This window comes from Bos taurus, chromosome 25, assembly GCF_002263795.3.
Source record: "Bos taurus isolate L1 Dominette 01449 registration number 42190680 breed Hereford chromosome 25, ARS-UCD2.0, whole genome shotgun sequence".
Classification (NCBI taxonomy): Eukaryota; Metazoa; Chordata; class Mammalia; order Artiodactyla; family Bovidae; genus Bos; species Bos taurus.
The window spans coordinates 36022645-36028248 of NC_037352.1; the positions used below are offsets into that span (position 1 = coordinate 36022645).

At 42.2% G+C, this 5604-nt stretch overlaps 1 non-coding gene across 1 annotated transcript; it reads right to left on the minus strand.

Moving 5' to 3' along the window:
* Nucleotides 1–4337: 4337 nt before the first annotated feature.
* Nucleotides 4338–4445, minus strand: LOC112444370 (U6 spliceosomal RNA). Its single transcript, XR_003032700.1, has one exon. It is a non-coding gene; the product is annotated as a U6 spliceosomal RNA (small nuclear RNA).
* Nucleotides 4446–5604: the final 1159 nt, after the last annotated feature.

Consider the following 5604-nt stretch of genomic DNA (forward strand, 5'->3'; position numbering starts at 1 on the left):
CATTAGGCTCAACACCAAAAAGAAAAACCACCCAATTAAAACCCCTTCATGGATTACAGCCTTGTTGTGGCACAGGGGCTTGTATAACTACATGAAACTATAAGCCATGCCATGCAGGGCCACCCAAGGTGGACGGGTCACAGTGGAGCGTTCTGACAAAACATGGTCCACTGGAGGAGAGAATGGCAAACAACGCTGGTATTCTTGGTGCGAGAACCCCATGAGCAGTATGAAAAGGCAAAAAGATCTGACTCTACAAATGGATATCACCAGATGGGTGATCCCGAAATCAGATTGATTATATTCTTTGCAGCTGCAGATGGAGAAATTCTATACAGTCAGCAAAAACAAGACCTGACTGTGGTTCAGATCATGAGCTCCTTATTGCAAAATTCAGGCTTAAATGAAAGAAAGTAGGAAAAACAGCTAGGCCATTCAGGTATGACCTAAATCAAATTACTTATGATTATACAGTGAAGGTGATAAATAGATTCAAGGGATTACATTGGGTGGACACAGTGCTTTACTATTGACAAAGGTTAATAACATTGTACAGGAGGCAGTGACCAAAACCATCCCACCAAAAAAAGAAGTGTAAGAAGACAAAGTGGTTGTCTGAGAAGGCTTTACAAATAGCTGAGAAAAGAAGAGAAATGGAAAACAAGGGAGAAAAGGAAGGATACACTCAACAGAATGCAGAGTTCCAGAGGATAGTAAGGAGACATAAGAAGGCCTTCTTAAGTGAACAATGCAAAGAAATAAAGGAAAACAATAGAATGGGAGAGATTAGAGATCTCTTAAAGAAAATTGGAGATAGTAAGGGCACATTTCATGCAAGGATGGGAATGCTAAAGATCAGAAATGCTAAGGACCTAACAGAAGCAGAAGAGATTAAGAAGAGGTGGCAAGAATGCACAGGACAGCTATACAAAAAAGATCTTGATGACCCAGATAACCACCACGTTGTGGTCCCTCACCTACAGCCAGATATCCTGGAGTATGAAGTCAAGGGGGCCTCAGGAAGCATTACTCTGGGTGGCACTAGTGGTAAAGAACATGCATACTAACACAGGAGATGTAAGAGACGCTTTCATCCTGGTTGGGTTTGATCCTCAGGTTGGGAAGATCCCCTGGAGGAGGGCACAGCAACCCACTCCAGTATTCTTGCCTGGAGAATCCCTAGGATAGAGGTCCATAGGGTTGCAAAGAGTCAGACACGACTGAAGTGACTTAGCACGCATGCGTGCACTATAAACACAGCTACTGGAGGTGATGGAATTTCAGCTGAGCTATTTCAAATCCTAAAAGATGATGCTGTTAAAGTGCTGCACTCAAATATGTCAGCAAATTTGGAAAACTCAGCAGTGGCCACAGGACTGGAAAATGTGTTTTCATTCCAATTCCAAAGAAGAGCAGTGCCAAAGAATGTTCAAACTAGCATACAATTGTGCTCATTTCACATACTAGCAAGGTAATGCTCGAAATCCTTCAATCTAGGCTTCATCGGTATGTGAACTGAGAACTTTCAGATGTACAAGCTGGATTTAGAAAAAGCAGAGGAACCAGAGATTGCCAACATTCATTGGATCATAGAGAAAGCAACGGAATTCAAGAAAAACATCAGCTTCACTGACTATGCTAAAGTCTTTGACTGTGTGGATCACAACAAACTGTAGAAAATTCTTAGAGATAGGAATACCAGACACCTTACTTGTCTCCTAAAAAACCTTTATATGGGTCAAGAAGCAACAGAACTGGACGTGGAACAAAATAGGTTCAAAATTGGGAAAGGGGTACGACAAGGCTGTATATCGTCACCTTGCTTATTTAACTTATATGCAGAGGATATCATGTGAAATGCTAGGCTGATTGAATCACAAGCTGGAATCAGGATTGCTGAGAGAAATATCAACAACTTCAGATATGCAGATGATACCACTCTAATGGCAGAAAGTGAAGAGGAGCTAAAGAGCCTCTTGATAAAGGTGAAAGAGGAGAGTGAAAAAGCTGGCATAAAACTCAAAATTCAAAAAACGAAGATCATGGCATCCAGTCCCATCACTTCATGGCAAATAGATTTTATTTTCTTGGGCTGCAAAATTACTGCAGACGGTGGCTGCAGCCATGAAATTGAAATTAAAATTTCCTTGGAAGGAAAGCTATGACAAACCTAGACAGCATATTAAAAAGTAGAGACATCACTCTTCAACAAAGGTCTGTATAATCAAAGCTATGGTTTTTCTGGTAGTTATGTACAGATGTGAGAGTTGGACCATAAAGAAGGCTAAGTGCCAAAAAACTGATACTTTCGAACTGTGGTGCTGGAGAAGACTCTTGAGAGTCTCTTGGACTGCAAGGAGATCAAACCAGTCAATCCTAAAGGAAGTCATCCCTGAATCTTCATTGGAAGAACTGATGCTGAAGCTGAAACTCCAATACTTTCACCATCTGATGTGAAGAGCCGACTCATTGGAAAAGACCCTGATGCTGGGAAGGATTGAAGGCAAAAGGAAAAAAGAGCAGCAGAAGATGAGATGGTTAGATAGCATCACTGACTAAATGGATATGAGTTTGAACAGACTCTGGGAGCTGGTGAAGGAGAGGGAAGCCTGGTGTGCTGCAGTCCATGGGGTAACAAAGAATTGGACAGGACTCAGTGACTGAACAACAACAACAGCCATTAAAAAGATGGGCAAAGGACTTGGTTAGACATTTCTCCAAAGAAGATATACAAACGGACAATAAGCACATGAAAAGATACTGAGTATCCTTAGCCATTAGGAAATGCAAATCAAAATCACTTTACACCCATTAGGATAGCTATAATTTTTCCAAAAAAGGAAAACTAAATGCCAATGAGGAGGAAAAAAAAAAAAAGAATAAAAAAAAAAAAATGCCAATGAGGATATGGAGAAATTGGAACCTTAGTACATTGCTGATGGGTATGTAAAATGCAGTAGCCACTGTGGAAAACAGTTTGACAATTCCTTAAAAAGGTAAATATAGCGTTACCATATGACTCAGCAGTTTCACTCACAGGTACAGGCGTACCTCGGAGACATTGTGGGTATGGTTTTGGATCACCAAAATAAAGCGGATATTACAGTAAAGTGAGTCAGACAAAGTTTTTGGTTTCCCAGTGCATATATAAGTTGAAAGAGACAGTGAAAGTTGCTCAGTTGTGTCTGACTCTTTGCGACCCCATGGACTGTAGTCCATGGAATTCTCCAGGCCAGAATACTGGAGTGGGTAGCCTTTCCCTTCTCGAGGGCATCTTCCCAACCCAGGGATCAAACCCAGGTCTCCCACATTACAGGCGGATTCTTTACCAGCTGAGGTGCATATATAAGTTAGGTTTATACTATACCTATAGTTTATACTATACTATAGTCTATTAGAGTGCGATAGCATTCTTTCTAAAAAGCAATGTATATACTTTAAAAATACTTCACTGCTAAAAATGCTAACCATCATCTCAGCGAGTCATAACCTTTTTGCTGATGGAGGATCTTGCCTCAGGTTTGATGGCTGCTGACTGATCAGGGTGATTGCGGAAGACTGGGGTGGCTATTGCAAATTCTTAAAATAAGACAGTGATGAATTTTTCCACATTGATTGACTCTTCCTTCTACACATGATTTCCCCACAGCATGCAACTCTGATAGTATTTTACCCAGAGAACTTCTTCCAAAGTGGAGTCAATCCACTCAAACCCTGCCACTGCTTTATCAGTTGGGTTTATGTAATATTCTAAATCATTTGTTATCATTTCAACAGTCTCCAAACATCTGCACCAGGAGTAGTTTCCATCTCAAGAAACCACTTTCTCTGCTCATCCATGAAAGTTGTATCATCTTCAGGCTCCACTTCTAGTTCTCTTACTGTTTCCACCACATCTGCAGTTACTTCCTCCACTGAAGTCTTTATTTTTTTAATTTATTTATTTTAATCGGAAGCTAATTACTTTACAATATTGTAGTGGTTTTTGCCATACATTCACATGAATCAGCCATAGGTGTACATGTGTTCCCCATCCTGAACCCCTCTCCCACCTCCCTCCCCATCCCATCCCTCAGGGTCATCCCAGTGCACCAGCCCCGAGCACCCTGTCTCATGCATCAAACCTTGACTGGTGATCTGTTTCACATATGATAATATACATGTTTCAATGCTATTCTCTCAAATCATCCCACCCTCACTTTCTCCCACGGAGTCCAAAAGACTGTTCTTTACATCTGTGTCTCTTTTGCTGTCTTGCATATAGGGTCATCGTTACCATCTTTTAAATTCCATATATATGTGTTAATATATTGTATTGGTGTTTTTCTTTCTGACTTAAAAATATGGAACACTTCACGAATTTGCGTTTCATCCTTGTGCAGGGGCCATAGCTTATCTTCTCTGTATTGCTCCAATTTTAGTATATGTGCTGCCAAAGCGAGCATTCCATACGTATCTTTTTATTCACTACGTGTGCATGCTAAGTTGCTTCAGTCGTGTCCAACTCTTTGCAGACCCCATGGACTGTAGCCCCTCAGGCTCCTCTGCCCATGGGATTCTCAATGCAAGAATACTGGAGTGGGTTGCCATGCCCTTCTCCAGAGGAATCTTCCTGATTCAGGGGTTGAACCTATCTCTGCTGTAGCTCCTGCACTGCAGCCAGATTCTTTACCTCTGAGCCACCGGGGAAGCCTTTACTTATTTACTACAATGGAGTGCAAACTGCATTGGAAGCAGGTATTAAAAATAAAAGGATTGAGAATTTCTTGGCAGTCCAGTAGTTAGGACTCAGCACTTTCACTGTCAGGGCCTGGCTTCAATCCCTGGTCGGGGAACTAGAATCCTGCAGGCTGTGTGGCCTAGCAGAGAGAAGAGTCCCAAGACAGAGGAAGATCGAACACTCAGTGCTGCTGTCTTCCAGGAAAACTGTGATTCGCTCACTGTTTCTTCTGACATGACTCCTCTTCTATCTGGTGCTCCAGGCCCAGTGCAGCCAGTCCACGCCTGCTTCCCCGCCACAGCCCAGCACTGAGCCCCGGGGGGCGGAGGCCTTCGTCCACTGAAGTCTTGAACCCCTCAAAGTCATCTAAGAGAGTTGTAGTCAACTACTCCCAGGCTCCTCTTAATGTTGATATTTTGACCTCTTCTGATGAATCATGAATGTTCTTCATGGCATCTAAAATGGTGAGTCTTTTCCAGAGGGTTTTCAATTGGCTGCCCAGATACATCAGAGGAATCACTACCTCTCGCAGCTATAGCCTTACAAAGCATATTTCCTAAGTAATAAGATTTTATTACTATATGTAAAATAGTATGGGGCTCTCTGGTGGCCCAGAGGTAAAGAATCCACCTGCCAATACAAAAGACTCAGATTCGATCCCTGGGCTTGGGAGATCCCCTGGAGAAGGAAGTGGCAACCCACTCCAGTATTCTTGGTGGGGAAATCCCATGGGCAGAGAAGCCTGGCGGGCTATAGTCCCTGGGGTCTCAAAGAGTCAGACATGACTTAGCAACTAAACAACAACATAAAATAGATAATCAACAAGGACCTACTGTATAGCACAGGGAGCTCTACTCAATAGTTTGTAATAATCTATGACGGGA